The sequence below is a fragment of the Muntiacus reevesi genome, chromosome 6 (genome assembly GCF_963930625.1).
Source record: "Muntiacus reevesi chromosome 6, mMunRee1.1, whole genome shotgun sequence".
Taxonomy (NCBI): Eukaryota; Metazoa; Chordata; class Mammalia; order Artiodactyla; family Cervidae; genus Muntiacus; species Muntiacus reevesi.
In genome coordinates this window covers 4,108,762-4,125,678 of record NC_089254.1, presented here as the reverse complement: position 1 = coordinate 4,125,678, position 16,917 = coordinate 4,108,762, and positions in this window count along the sequence as shown.

Sequence of the window (16,917 nt, the reverse complement as noted above, 5' to 3'; positions counted from 1 at the left end):
AAACAGGAAGACCGTTAAGTACAAAGAGCAACAAACACCATTCTTTGCAAGGCTGTGGTGACCAAGCTTGTGTAAAGCCTGAGAGGCTCTGGACCCCTGAGGACCAGCTCTCTGGAGACCCAGACCCCCTGCCCACAGGAGTTTCTTTCTTCCTCGGGATGCCCCCTCCCACCCTACATAGCTTTCAAGGCATTTGAGAACATGCCCTGCCATCAACATGCCATCAGCCACCCTCAATCAGGAGATGAGATTCCCATGAGGGGTTTGCAAACCAAACTGCCATCACATTAGACATGGCAGTGGGGAAGTAGGCTGACCTTGACTTCTATGATGAGGATGGTCTCCTGAGGATTGGGTAGGAAAGAACCAAGTGCTGAGGATAACAGAATCCAAAGTATCTGAAATTCTGTACAAGGGTAACGATAGGCTTTCCTAGAAAACTCCTGTTCAGTTAGTGTGGGACTGGGGCATCAGGGGACTGCTGTGAACACGCAGAACCCTCTGCTGCCCCAAAGCACAGGCTCGACTGTGTCTGAAACTGCCAGCGATCAATCAGGAAGACATCCTTTCATTCGACCATCAGGGATGTGAACAGAAACAAAATGCATTCACTCCTTCAGATCACGTAAGGGAAGAGGGAATACTCTGGGAACCTGCCCGCCAGTGGGTTTTTCTATGGAGAACCAGGAGTTAGCTTACCAGCTCTGGGCTGCTGAAGGGTCTAGTGGTCAGACCCACAAAAAACAGATGACCTCCCTGCACACGGTGGGCAGAGGTGGTCCCAGTGGGGTGTGTGGGTGGCGGAAATCATGGGGTTGCAGCCACCAGGTCTGGCTCCAACATCTCTGAATCACTGTGAGTGTCTGGAGGTGGCATCCCCAAGTCCCTCTGTCCAGACATCAGCCTCCCCTGTCCTGGTCTGATAAATGGGTCCCGTCCCCTCATCCCCCACCCCTCCTCCTCCTCATTCAAGGTTGCTGAGAGCCCTAGTCCTTTTCTTTATGCTTCTGGTTATTTTCCTTGGCATCCTTGGTTGCTGGCAGTTTATTTTCCTTTGTGAGAACCTTTTGATTTTTCTGAGCCAAATGCCTGGAGATGCTGTGAGCAGTGTTTGCACTGGAAGGCTCTGCTCTGAGCTCGTTAGCTACTGTTGCTAGGCTGGCTTCTGCTGCCTGTCACACACCACACACACACACACACACACACACACAGAGCCTGTGAAAGCCTGAGTAAACACTATTAGCCCTAAATGGACAATGAGTGAAACCAGCCCTAAGTTGCAGGCTAATGGAATGATACATTCATTGTGCTGGATAAGAACAAAGGAAAGACAATGGCGCCTGTGCCACATTTCATAAGCCAGTGGAGTTACGCAGAAATGGCAGAGGTACCAAATGGCTTTTTGTCTTAGGAGCTGTCTGCTTTGACAGGGAAGGGTGGCGCTGCTGCTCTTTTGAGAGCTGATACCCGCTGATGCGGGGTTGTGGGACAGCTGTCCTGGGTTCCTCCTTCTGGCAGCTTCCCACATCTGCGTCTGGCATTTGGAGGTTGTCAGAATGCTCATGGGAGGCTGAGGAAATTCATTTGGAGGTGGGCAAACTAGATCCAGCACCGAGTATCAGCGATCTCTGAATTCTTCCAGTGGGGGTGGCATTACAATGAGCATCACCCCAGCTCAAGGACATCACCTGCCCTGCTTCCACCTCCATGGTGTGGGAGGCATGGGCTGAACTTAAGATCCATTGATATTCTGATGCTTAAAAAAATAGAGCAGCATTTCAACTGGGCACAAAAGGGAAAACTTGCCCTATCTTTCCTGAATGAGCCTGGAGAGCATTGGGGACACAGGCTGGAGAGCTATCCAAATGCATAGCCCCTCCAAGCATAAAGCAAATCAAGGTAATCATACCTTGTTCATTATAGAGAGATCTATCACTGTTCTTTCATGTTTTCCATTGACAACTGAAAACCTGGTCTGTCCAATGGCCTCCATAACCCTTTATTCTGACACCCTGTTGCTCCATGCTATACAGGAGTTGTAAACTGGTGACAAATATGAGAATAACATTGGAAACTGCAATGGATTCTTCTCAGTGGGACACACATTCTGGAGGGCTGAACCGACACATTTCAAACTCCTTCCGGCCCACATTTCCTAGACCGTGTAATCCGGGGCGTCATTGTCTCTCCTGGGCCAGGCATTGATGCCTTTACGCTGTGTGGTCCCCAGGGATGCACTCTCTAGGTCAGATCCCACACACACAGTAACCTGAGGCGTGTGGTGTGGGGAGTGCTGCTGGATCTGACCCATCAAGGCTGTCTGCCACAGGGCATTCTGAGGCCCTTCTTTGCCACCTGCTTTGACGTTTTCTCCTTTGAGGTCCCTTCCTCAGAACTGTGTGAATTCTCAGACTAATCGGTAAACCTTGTTTACCCAGCAGGGCCACCTGAGGCCACACGGTGCTCTGGACCAGGCACCCATGGCCTGGGTACATTGCTCTGGTTGCAGGCATCCAGTGATGCACTTACTTCCCACTCAGGTCACTCAGCCTGTGGCTCTCGCTGTGTCCATGGCTCCTTTTCCACAATAAGCATAACTATATTCTGTGTCTTGTCCTCAGGATTCCTAGTTCCGGCCCTTGAGATAATAGAAATCAAACTAAGATTGCTCTTTCTTCTACATAAGAGATTTCCCCCCTCAGTCCTAAGTCATATGGAGGCAAAAAAAGGTAAGATAGAATTTGAACCATCACTGATCTTTACAGTCAGGTAATGGTGTAGTCTCCTTTAAGTCACAGGTTATAATATTGTCAAGTGCGTGGATTGCTGGGGAATGTCTGAGGTCAGTCACCTTCCTTCAGCTCTAGATCTGGTTCTAGGAGCCCCTGGATTTCAGCTGTGCTTCTCATGGGTCTGCACCTAAACCAGTGGCTTCTGAAGCCACCGTGAGAGTCAGTAATACACTCTTAGAGAACATAGACACCATCTCTGGACATCGAACATTGGAAAGTCCATCCCAGGTCATGGCCTTTGAAGGCAATGGTCATCCCTCTTGGCCCCTCAGAACAATCCCTGTAAATCTCTCCCTTGAAGCACACCTTGGATCTTCCTCCTCCTGTTTCTTTCCCCTAAGCTTGCCCTGGCCCTTCTAGGTATCTCCAGTGTATGGAATTGAATGTGAACAGAATGATAGTCCCCCTGGAGGCTGCCGAGTCTGGAAGTGATGCTCCAGGCTTCTTTCACTGGGATATTATGGCTAAGAGACATGTTAAATTGTGATACTGTCACTTTGCAAGGTCCTGAGCATCTGAAGCTGAGATATAGAGCTAGAGACTTCCCACTGGGGAGCTCCACTGTGGGGCGTGGTGGTGAGGAGACCCTCCTGAAAGCGAGCCCAGCACAGGGGCACCAAGGGAGGGATGGACATCCATGTCTGTGAGCCCCCAGATGGGTGCCAGCAGGAGGCTGGTGCTTGATGACCCGAGTGGGTTTGTGTCCACAACTGTTGGTGTGAGTGTGCATTTATCTCCATTTTACAAAGGAGGAAATGAAGTTCAGAGAGGACACCAGCTGTCCCAAAGTCACAGCCTGGACTCAAACCCCACTGATCATTGCTCTGAAAGCCTGCATGAACATCTAAGTACTTTGAGTTATTTTTGGTCCCTGGCTCATCGTGTTTGTAGAATGGGGTGCCATCCTTAACACTGGCCTTCTGGAGACTTCAGAAATTCCTAAGTGACTTTGTGCCCCCAAGTCCTAAACATTTCTGGAGCCATCTTCCTATGAATGTTTTCTAGAATGAGATGTGTCTCTCCTAAAGTAAGGAGCCCAGGCTCTTTCCCCAAATCATTAAGGATCATTGGGAGGCTTGAATTTTTCCCAGTCACTTTGAGTTTTCTATGGAATTTTCCAAGGAGATCAAACCTGAAACCCTAAAAGAAATAAACCTTGAATATTCATTGGAAGGAATACTTCGGCCACCTGATGGGAACAGTCGACTCATTGAAAAAAACCCTGATGCTGGGAAAGATTAAGGACAGGAGGAGAAGCGGGTGACAGAGGATGAGATGGTTGGATGGCATTGTTGACTCAGTGGACATGTTTGCTCAGTTTGAGCAAACTCTGGGAGATGGTGAAGGACAGGGAAGCCTGGCGTGCTGCAGTGCGTGGAGTCACAAAGAGTCGGACACGACTTAGCGACTGAACAACAGCAACAACAATGGAATTTTCCACCTCTACTCTGCAAGTCTTCTTCTGTGAGTGTGGAATTCTACCCACTTGAACTCAACTAAAGAGTTGATTACAGTGCCTCTTTCTCTTCCCTTCCAGCCAAAATGTGACTAAGAGAAGGCATTATGTAGAGAGATTTTGCTGAAGTTAGGGTGAAAATGGAGGTGGCTTGGGGATGTTGCAACATAAGAGCCAGCACTACACAACTTAGCATTAACTCCATCACTTCTAGAGGTCAACCAGATATTCCTGTTGCCAAGAACGTCTCCCTTGCTGTATTTCTTCTCAAGCCCCATCACCAGAGATGAAGCCTGTTTTTCCTCATCATTTTTTGAATGTATACACACAGACACACACATACAAACACACACACTTCAGAAATAAAAAACCATAAGTAAAAAAAAATAATAAAGTACCACTGTTACCTATCAGAGTAGTACAAATGTGGATTTCTGCCATTCTTTGAGCATCTCTATGCTTTATAATTCTTCTGTAATGAATATTTATTGCTTTCATTGCAAGAAAAAGAGAAAAGGGAAGCATTATTTTTAGTTTAAAAAGAAGTCATGTAAAGAGTTCTTGTTCCGAGGGACGTGAGCCAGGAAGAATCTTTCTTACCTCGCTATTCATTGCTGCCTCTTCTGACCTCAAAGCATTTCGTGTTTCAATCTTCTTTCTTTTAAGGCTTGAGGAGAGTAATCTAGCAGGGGGTCTGATAAAAGAATTTGAAAAACGAGCTTTTCTATGTGAAGCCTTACATCCTCCTAGAATGAATCGTGCTCGTTCAGCTAGTAATTGCTCCAGACTCCAGGAAAGACTAGACTTTCCCGTTCAGGAAGATGAAGGGCCCCGCGACTGTAGAACCCAATTCAATTACCCGTTAGTGTTTGTAACTGCTAGTTCTTTCCTCCTTCGCTTCACCCCACTCCTGGGAGGATTCTAGTCCCCTGGATGCATGTTCAGCAGCACACGACTCTGAGGGCTCAACAGTTTTTGGTTTTAAGATCTGATGTACAAATTGCACGTTTTTTGGCCATCCAATGTGGATTCTGAGTGAGGCCAAAAGATTTCCTGGGCTGGGGGCCTGAGGTTCAGAATGACCTGAAGCAGGCAGCACAGGCTCCTTGGCACAGAGAGCCCGAGCCTTTCTTAGCTGTTTCCTCTGAACATCTGTGTCCTGCGCGCACCCTCTGCTTAGTTCTGTCTCTCTTTGCAAACCTGCCCTTCCCCTTCCTTGTTGGAGTCTGTTTGGCCTCTTCACCTCTGGGTGAGAGAAGTGATGTTTGCAAACTAGAAAGATCCCCAGAGTGGCCGAGAGGCTGAGATTGTTCAGCTGTGTCTCAATTATCATACAACTAGTGGGTTCCAACCACTCAGAGACTCAATGTCCACATATTAAGATAATTTTATGGTTAATATGAAGACAGTACACCACATTGGTTACACACATGATAAAAAGCAGATGGTACTTATTATCACTCCATCAAGCTTCCCTCAAGGACTTTGATACGAAATTGAACTGCCAGTTGCTCCTACTTTAGACTAACTTTGATATATTGCTCTGCTCTGGGTGTTATTGCAGACACATACTTGCATCCTGTGTTCTGGCTTCTGCCTCCACCAGCCTATGCAGCCTTATAAGGGGGAGATGGATAAACAGCCAATTATTATTCCTCACAAGTGGGATGCTGAGAACACACAAGGAATTTCGAAGCATAATGCACTTGGGTCTGGAAATAAAAGAATTTTTCCTTTTTTCATTTCAAGATTAAATTTAAGAAGAAATGTCATTGATTTTCCTGTGTGGAAGTCAGAAAAATAATTTTAATTATTAAAAATGAAAAATACAACTGCCTACAGCATCCAGCCAGTGAATTATCTCCCCCATGGGTAAAACCCCATGGAAAGTCATATCCTGGTCAGAAAGTATCATGGTAAGAATGTCATTATTTCTTAATGCATTGGCCTGGGCATTAGTTAATTTTGTCAGAAAATCATTACAAGAAAATATCTTCTTTATGAAATGAGGTTGGATTTTATACAATGTGCTTTCCTGCTTGCTTCTCTTTAATCACAGTAATAAGGTCTTCGAACATTTTCATTTTCGATATGAGTTGTGATATGTGGATTGTATGCAGCATTTATTTTTAATTTTAATACATTTTCTTTGGTAGCAGCAGAATTTTTAAAGTTTATTCAACCAAAGTGGTTTCAGATCTCTGCTAGGAAAGCATATGCAAAATTGAGTGAAAAAAGAATGAAAAAATTGCCTGCAGTGATCATAGACTGCGTGTATTCCCCGAGGAAATCATGTGAAAAATACTGGATCAAGGTATCTGTACTTGTACAACTGGGGAGATTTTTGTAGTGTTCTTAATTATTATTTCCTTTGCCATACTGGTATTATTTTCTTTTTTCTGGTGTGCAGGATAAAATAAGATTAAAAGTATACAATAAAAATCAAAACCACAAGGAGACCTCATCCTTGTTAGAATGGCCATCAGCAAAAAGACAAGAGATAAATGTTGGCAATGATGTGGAGAAAAAGGAACTGTCCTGCACTATCAGCGAATGTAAACTAGTGCAATCGATAAGGAAAACACTATGGTGGTTCCTCAAAAAATTAAAAACAGCAGTATCATCAGTTCAGTTCAGTCAGATTCTTTGTGACCCCAAGAACTGCAGAATGCCAGGCTTCCCTGTCCTTCACTATCTCCTAGAGCTTGCTCAAACTCATGTCCGTTGAGTTGGTGATGCCATCCAAACATCTCATCCTCTGTCATCCCCTTCTCCTCTTGCCTTCAATCTTTCCCAGCATCAGGGTCTTTCCTAATGTCAGTTCTTTGCATCAGATGGCCAGAATATTGGCGCTTCAGCTTCAGCATCAATACTTCTAATGAATATTCAGAACTGATTTCCTTTAGGATTGACTGGTTTGATCTCCTTACAGTCCACGGGACTCTCAAGAGTCTTCTCCAACACAGTTCAAATGCATCAATTCTTTGGTGCTCAACTTTCTTCATGGTCCAACTCTCACATCCATACATGACCACTGGAAAAACCATAGCTTTGACTAGATGGAGGTCTGTCAGTGAAGTAATGTCTCTGCTTTTTAATAGAAGCATCATAGGATCCAGCAATCCTACTTCTGGGTGTCTACCTGCCAAAAATTAGAACATTAATTTAATAAGATATATATACCTCACTGTTCATAGCATAGTATTGACAACAGCAAAGATATGGAACATCCCAAGTGCCCTCCAGTAGATGAATGAATAAAAAAGATGACTACTGCTCAGTCATAAAAAAGAGTGAAATCTTGCTATTTGTGATGAAATGAATGGAGTTGGAGGACATTATACCAAGTGAAATATCTGATAGAGAAAAATAAATGCTGTATGATTTTGCTTATATGTGAAATGTAAACAAGTGGACAAAACAAAGCAGAAACAGACTCATAAATGGGGAAAACAAATAGATGGTTGCCAGAAGCAGTGGGTAGGGAGTGGGAGTAGTGGGTGAAGGGGGTCAAAATGCACAAACTTCCAGTTGTAAAATAAATAAATCATAGGGAAGTAATGCACAGCATGGTGACTAAAGTTTATAGTACTACATTGCATATGTAAGAATGGTTAAGATGTGTAACAATGGATCTTAAAAGGACTCATCACAAGAAAAATTTGTTATATGATTATGTAAGGTGATAGATATTAACTTCACAGAAAGAGTAACAACTTGTTGAATATAGGACAAGTAAGTACTCTTATGAGCTTCGAAAGTGGTTCAGTGGTAAAGAATTGGCCGGCAATGCAGGAAACATGGGTTCAATCTCTGGGTTAGGAAGATCCGCTGGAGAAGGAAATGGCAACCCGCTCTAGTACTCTTGTCAGAAGTATCCATGGGCAGAGAAGCCTGCTGGGCTGTGGTCCATAGGATCGCAAGGAGTCGGATGCGACTGAGGGGCTGAGTACCACCCAATAACACAGCATAAAGACTCTTAGATATGGTTTAGAATCACCTCTGCAGTCTTTATCCTAAGTAAACACACACAGCGTATTTACGGATATGGGCCTGAGGGATACAGACACCTTCCAAAGTCATCTAACCCTCAGCCCACCCCACTGCTGACCCAGACGTGTCATCACTGCTGGTACACGTCTCTAGTGCTCCACCTGACTTGTGAATGGGGGAGTTGCCCCCCACATTTCATAGGGCTTTCATTTAAACTTGAGTATGCTTTTCTGCTGATATTTGTAACAGAGGATCAGTGTGAGGATCACAGGGTTCACAAATAATCTGTTTGTCAAAAATGTAATTTCCTAGACACGATAGGAAAATAAAAATGAAGGTGCTATGGACGCTTTCTAGGCGCTCAGAGCCACTGATGCCTCTTGGATCCTGTTGCCTCAGAGATGGTTTCCTGCCACTGATGCTGTTGCGGTTCCACATGGCTCAGGGGATATTTTTCGGAGCGATGAACCTGTTCTAAGCTGCTGTTAGAGCAGTGGGGGGTGGGGTACCATCCCTGAAGAATGAAGAACTCTAGAATGGCAGGAAGCAGTGCCATTATTCAGAGTCACAGCCAGAGGTTGTGAACCTTGAGTCTCTGGCTTATTCAGCCTCTTTTCCATTCAGTAGGGCTTGACTGGTTGCTAACCACATGTCAGCTACCCACTAGTGGTGAAGAACCCACCTACCAATGCAGATTTGTAAGAGACTTGGGTCAGGAAGAGTCCCTGAGGAGGGCAGAGCAACCCATTCCAGTATTCTCGTCTGGAGAATTTCATGGACAGAGGACCAGGCAGGCTGCAGTCTATAGGGTCACACAGAGTCAGATATGACTGAAGCGACTTAGCACGCACTCACCTACTCAGTCAATGTGAGAAACACGATCTATTCTTTTTCCATGTTGAGCATAAGCAGAGCTGTGGAGGCTGGTGGGTATAAGAGCCTATGAGCCAGGAATCACTGATGTGATAAGTAGAATCAATGGGAAATTCAATGTCCAGCGGGAATATTAGACATTAGGTACTGGGATACCTAGGGAGAGTAGGATGTAGTCACACTAAAATCTGACGTATGAATGGTGAATAGGAAGGGAAAGCTGGGGAGCAGAAAGCTCAGGAGCAGGGACTCTGAAATGGCCCTGCGACAGCAAGGTGAATTCAAGGAATCCCAAGACGCCACTGTGGAGAGGAGCTGAAGGAATGTGACACATGGTAGGTTGAGGGTTGACTTGGATCACCATCCTGACCTCTTAAGATACAAATTAGTGCTCATCACAGGCTTCCCCGGTGGCTCAGATGGTAAAGAATCTGCCTGCAATGCAGGAGACCTGGATTTGATCCCTGGGTTGGGAAGATCCCCTGGAAGAGGGCATGGCAACCCATTCCAGTATTCCTGCCTGGAGAATCCCCATGGACAGAGGAGCCTGGTGGGCTACAGTCCATGGGGTCGCAAAGTCGGATGCAGCTGAGCTTCTAAGCACACGCGGTGCTCACCACGTGGCTGGTGCTCTGTGAACACTTCAAGGTCACTTAAACTCTTACCGGAAAGGCACGATTGCTACCCATAAAACAGATCAGCATGAGGAAAATGCCATAAAATGAAGGAAAAATTTTTACCAGGAACAAAATAAAGTCTAATAAGTCAGCAGGAACTTCCCTGGTGGTCTGAAGGTTGAGAATCTGCTTTCCAATGCAGAGGGCGTGGGTTCAATCCCTGATCTTGGAACTAAGATCCCACAAGCTGTGGGGCAACTTAGCCCACGCACCACGACTAGAGAGAAGCCTGCATGCCACAATGAAGAGCCTGCTCTGCTGAGGCAGCCAAAAATAAATAGATAAGTGGATAATAAACATTTAAGCATAAAAAGAAGCCTGTGTAGAGAGAGTGAAACAGAGTGGCCCCTTATAATCAGGGGTAGTCTCGTGGATTATGCTTGGCTGTAAATGGCTGAAAAATACCACAAAATATGGTTTGTATTTTCCCACTGAGTGTGAATTCTGGAGAGAAAGGAGTTAGTGCTGACACTGGTCCTGGCTCTGGGATGATCGACCTTGTTATTCTTTGTCATTTCCTTAGATCTTTGCTCATGAGTGGGAGGACATTTCCATTTAGGAAGCAGCAGTGCAATTTTTTTTCCCTTTCTTTTTTAAAATTAATTTATTTTTTAATTGAAGGATAGTTGCTTTACAGAATTTTGTTGTTTTCTGTCAAACCTCAGCATGAATCAGCCTTGGGGCACTTTTGACAGCACAGCCTGAAGGACAGTGAATCCCATGGGTCTCCACTGGAGAATTACTTGGTATACTTGTTAAAAACGCCAACACCCATGCCCTATGAAAACGCTACTAAATTAAAGGTAACAAAACTCTGGAATCCATATGTTCAAAAGCTCCCCCAATACTTCTTAGGTCCACATAGTTTGTGGAAATATTGGTTGGGCTTTTAGTGTACAGGTGTCTATATATTTACTGGATGAGGATAAAAATGTTCTGTTGTAGGTCCTTGGGGGAGATCAAGGTGCATTTCAGAAGTGATGTAATGAGGATGGCCTGTCCTGTCTGAGACATTAACATCCAACACATGTTCTGAGGATGGGCTGCCTGCCAGGATCTGCTTGTTACCAGTGTGCAATGCAAAAGAAATATGTACCAAAATATAAATCAGCTATTTCACCAAAAACCTGCCTAATGCAACTGGCTTTAAAAAAAATTATGGCAAAACTTTGTCAATGAAGGAAGCAATATGATTTTTGCTTTTTGTTTTTAGTTGAAGTAACATTGACTTATAACATTAGAGAAGTTATTTTATTATATATTATATATACATTACATTATATTATATATATACATTATATATTATATAACATACTCTGTTTATAATATTATGTTCTGACTTCTGAATATACTCTAGTGTCCTCAGGACCAAAAGTTTAATTTCCGTCCATCACCTTTCACTTGATCACCTTAACTCATTCCACCCTTACCCCTTGCCCCTCCCCTTCAGTTGACCACTTTGTTTTGTTTGGTTTGTTCACTTATTTTGAAGTTTTAAGAAAATTCCCGTGTGAGTGAAATTATACAGCTTTTTTGTCCACCTGACATATTTCACTTAGCATAACATACTCAAAGTCCATCCATTTTTTTTCAAATAGCAAGATTTCATTCTTTTCTGAGGCTGAGTAGTATTCCATCATATATATAATATATGTTTGTGCATATACATGTCTATATCTATATATCACATCTTTTCCCGTTCACCCATTGTTGGGCACATCGGTTGTTTTCATGACTTGACTAAGGTAAACAATGCTGCAGTGAACTTCAGGGTGCATGCATCTTTCTGAATTAGTGTTTTCATTTCCTTCAGACATATACCCAGAAGTGAAATTGCTGGATCATATGGAAGTTCTATTTTTAATTTTTTGAGGAACTTCCATACTGTTTTTCAAAATTCCTGCTCAATTTACATTCCTAACAACAGTGTGCAAATGTTACCTTTTCTCCACATTCCTGCCAACATTTGCTATTTTTTTGCCTTTTCAATAACAGCCATTTAAAAAGATATGAGGTGATATCCCATTGTGGTTTTTGCTTGCATTTCCCGGATGATTAGCCATGTTGAACATTTTTTCATGTTGCTGTTGGCCACCTGTATGTATTGTTTGGAAAAATGCCTATTCAGCTCCTCTCCCAATTTTCAATCAAGATGCTTATTTTTTCTTGGTGAGTTGTCTAAGCTTTTAATATATTTTGGGTATTAACCCGTTATCAGATATATAAGTATCTGAAAATATATTCTCCCATTTGGTAGGTTGTATTTCTGTTTTGTTGATGTTTTTCTTTGCTGTGCAGAAGACTTTTAGTTTGATGTAGTCTCATTTGTTTATTTTTGCTTTTGTTTCCCTTGCTCGAGGAGACAGATCCAGAAAGATGTTGCTAAGATCGAGGTCAAGGTGCAAGCTCTTTATGGCAATGCCAATGGCCCCAACAGTAGACACTGGGTCTTTTCAAGGGCTTAAAGAATGCAAATACTTTTGAAAAATGGCTCAAAAATATAAAAACAGATTCCACAGTAAAAATGAACAAATGCTTACCTGCCTATAAAATGTAACAATGGCTCAGCTTGTTGACTGGAACTTAACTCATCTCACTCTATTATCACTTATGGTTTAATATGCTTTCTACATGTTAGGTGAGGGGACCGGAGTCTGAATGCCTCCAAGGAGCTTATGACGGCCTTGTCCACAGTTCCTTTCTCCTCCAGTAGTTGAAGCCTCAGAATAGGAGCTGCTTTGTTCTGATCAGTCACCTGGCAGAAGCCTTTGTTTTGCAATAAATACTGTATCAAAAAGTAAACTTTTATTCTTAGGCTTGTGCCCATGTTTCTGAGGGAAGCAGGCATTCTCAAGAGTGGAGAACTGTTTCTGATCTGGATCAGCTGGGGTGATCACAGTGGCTCAGAGGCCCTTTGGAAAGGATCTGAGTAGCTCCTGTCAGAATGGATGTGTAAACTTTTGAGACCAAGGGGAAGAGGCTGGGGAAAAGTGAAACTCATGTCATTACAGATCACAGCCCTGGGACTTGGTAGGTCCATTGCTAGGGGACCCATGGGCACAGAGGAGTCTAGGCATAGCTACTGCATATTGAGATTTTTCTTAACTTTCAGGTATTTTGCATGCAATATCTTGTTTAATCCTTGCAGCCACCTTGTGACCAAGTATTTGTTCTTCTTATTAGCTCTTTTATTGATGAGGAGGTTGTGACTCAGAAATTAAGAAACTTGCCCAAGTTCATATGGGGAGTAAGTGATAGAGAAGAAATTGGAACCTAAATCTGCCTCCCAGGGGGAGACTTACTTTTTACCAGATTTCAGTTCTAAAGAGCAGTCAAGCATTGACTTGATGGTGCCATCGACACTTGTGAGTATTTGCCTGCAGGGTGAAGGAAGAATTTTATCAGGATGGTCTGTCCCTTCCCTTGAATACTAGACATTGGAGGGTCTCCCTGGCAGTCCAGTAGATAGGACTCTGCCTTTCCAATGCATGGTGTGTGAGTTTGATCCCCAGGTTGGGAAGTAAAATCTCACATGCTGTGTGATGGAGTCAGATAAACAAACAAAAAAAAATAAAATAAAGAGAACTAAAAACAAGATTGTTTTAAATAGAGTCAGACATTGAGAGCTCCTAAGTGTTATATTTATAGATGTTTTATGCCATACTGTTCAAAGTTTTAACTGTGTTTACAGTTTCATGGACTTTGCATGTGAAATTTTGCAAGCAGAAAAGTTAAAATAATAATTTTTAATATTAAGTTTCTGATTGAACTTGTATCTCTTTCATTGGATTTTTTTACAGGAAGGAATAGAGAATTTCAAATGTCACCTAGAGGCAGCCATCTAGATCCAGGTGAAGAAAGGCACACAGAAATGTATTAAGACATTTATTAGTTATTGTCTCCAGGTAATGTGCTTCCTTAGAAAGCTGTTTTACAACTTGACAGATGTTCCTGACTTTCAAAACATTAATAATTGGTATCAATCTCTAGAGTTGCAAACAACTGTGTAGAAATTTAAATTCTTATCCTAATGTTCAGTTACTAAGTTGCATCTGACTCTGTGGTCCAAAGGATTGCCGCATGCCAGGCTTCAGTATCTCCCAGAGTCCACATCCTGATAACATGAGGTTTGAAATTTAGGTCAGAAAATGCACAATTTTTTTTTTTTTTATTTTGGCAAGAATTTTCCCTCCCAGGAAGTTAAAACATTTAAAATGATAAGATTTCAGCTTATGAATGCTATGCAGTGACTACCAGTGAGTTTCAAAGGTAGCAGGATGTTTCACATCAATACTATTTGAAAGTTAAATTCAGAAACATGACTAAATGTAGCATTTCTCTTAGATGTTGTATAGATTTCCATTCATTTGCAGCCATTCCTCTTAAGTCGTGAAATGATGATATCCAAAATGTAAAATGGTTTGTCTGGTGTTCACAGATGGACCTCCCCCCCTCCACCCACACACGCACACAAATGTCCCTTGGGTGTGTAGACTGTGTGTAACTTTCCATCTGCATGATACATAGAAATATATTTTGTATTTGTGTGATATGTTAAAGATACTTTTACACATTTCACATACATTATCTCATAGATTCCAAAACTTAGTCGAGAATTAGGGAAAGAAATATATCTGTTCAAGCACCTCCACCTGGTGATGAATTACTGGGTTTGAGCCTGAAGTAGGAATAGTAAGGCCCATTAAGTGCCCTCCCCACCCCCCTAGTTCAACCCTGAGTCTTCATGCGCTGGGCCTGTTGTGAGGTTTGCTGCCTTCCTGTAAGCTGGTAAGCTTACTCACAGGCATCAGAAACAAACTAAGGGTTACCAAAAGGGAAAGGTGGGGGGAAGGACAGATTGGGAGTTGCAGAGTAACACACGCATACTACTATGTGTAAAATAGATAACCAACAAGTGCCTACCATACAGCACAGGGAACTAGACTTAGCATTTTGTAATAACCTATAAGGGAAAAGAATCTGAAAAAGTATATATATGAATCACTTTGCTGTATACGTGAAATTAAATAATATTGTGAATCAACTATGCTTCAATAAAAATTAATTAATTTAAAAAATAAAAATGCTTTGCTGAAAAAAATTGGCAAGCTTAGTCAAGGAGAATGCATCTCCTATGTGGTACTGATGTTGTAAGAGCTTGAATATTAGAATAAAAATAGGTCAAAAACTTTGAACAAATACAAGCAATTACCAGTCTGAGGATTCAGAAGGTAGAGAAAAGAAGAAAAGGCTCTGTTACAATGGACAGGAGGCAAGGGAAAGGCTTTACGCTTGTTTAAGGACTGAAGAGGGGTTTCCCTGGTAGTTCAGCCCTAAAGAATCCACCTGCAATGCAGGAGATGTAAAGGATTTGGGTTCAGTCCCTGGGTTGGGAAGATGCCCTGGAGGAGGGCATGGCAAACCACTCCAGTATCCTTGCCTGGAGAATCCCACGGACAGAGGAGCCTGGCGGGCCGCAGTCCATGGGGTTGCAAAGAGCTGGATACAACCGAAGCGGCTTAGCACGCATGAGCGCAAGGACTAACAAAGGCGTTATAAAAGAGAGAAATCCTGGTTTTGTCATAGTAAGGGACTGAAACTGCGTAAATGCCTGCAGTGTATTTACTTACAGAGAATGCTTTCTGAGCAAGAATGGAATATTATGGTGCAGAGAGGGGGACCCGGAGCAGGGATAGGCAGCTCCTGCTGCGGGGACAGGAAGCCCAAAATAACAGCATAGAGAACAGGCTTCCACTAATGCAGAAACAGGCTGCTTGTTCCAACTGATCTGTCCAGGAAAAAAAAAAAAAAAAGCTGTGTAATGTTATGGACCACTGTTCTTTCACAAAAAGACCTCCTCTGTGGAGGTCAGAGAGAGCTGAGGAAAGGGTGTAAATTTTGGCGATGCTGAAGTTATTGTCGACTCGGAAGACCCAATAATGCCTGGTATTACTAGAATGTCTCTGATGACAAGCTTAAATATATGCTATGAAGAAAAATGTTTTCTGAATGTGCCGTGATGAAAGACTACAGACATTCAAAGCGATTTTGATTCATGACCTCTTTTACCGTTTCACTTAAGAGGAGACTTTATGCCTTCACAGTTTATGTTCCTGTTGGAGGGAAACATGTTTCACAAAAAAATGTAACTGAAGAGCATCAGTAGGAAAATTCTACCCTGACATTGAAATTCTTTCACAGAAGCGGATTTACAAAATATATATATATGAGTTATATATACAAAATATATAATTATATACAAAATATATAATATATGAGTTATATTGTGAGAAAGACATTCTTGATCCGCTTCCAGGACCATCAGAGTTAGGAATAGGACCAAAGTCCATTGTCTTCCAACAGTTATTTAAACATGCACCCGCATTTCTGTTTGGATTTAAATGTGTTCCCCAGAACAAGGCCACAGCTTACACTGGTTTTCTCGGGAACCGACTGCTCATTATTGCTTGAAAACCAGACTTTAGAATCAGGTTACATGGCTGGACCCCACACAAGACTCCCACAAGAGCCTGCAGGCATGGTGCTCTCCTCTGCGCTGACCTGTGAACTCTTAGGGAAAGAGAGAAATGGATTTCCTAACGGCAAAGAAATACAACAGGGGATGCTGGCTGGAAATTGAACTCTAGCCAGTAGCAATTTACAAAAGAAGCATGGTCATTTCTCCTCTACACATTTCAGTAATGGAACTCATTTAAGGTCATTTAAGGAGCAGGTAGGAAAGAGTCATCCAAGTGCAGCTCAGGCACCAGGCCCGATGGAGGCCAGGCTGGGGAGGCAGTGGAGGCGAGAAGGTCTGGGTTCCACCGTCTCTGGGAGAATGACTGCCAGTACAGTCAAGTGAAGCAAAGGTCGGGTTTCTAATTAAAGAAAGGTTTGGTTTGAATGGAATCAAAGATATCTCAGGCTGTGGGGTGGGTGCTGAGTTCAGGGCACACAGAGAAGCATTGAGTGGGGTCTTTCTCAGGGTTAGGACACACCATAGAGTCCCTCCTGGGAGGGCACAGTCTCCCGGCAGGGGCTCCAGAGATATCAGTTCAGTTCAGTTCAGTTCAGTCGCTCAGTCATGTCCGACTCTTTGCGACCCCATGGACTGCAGCACGCCAGG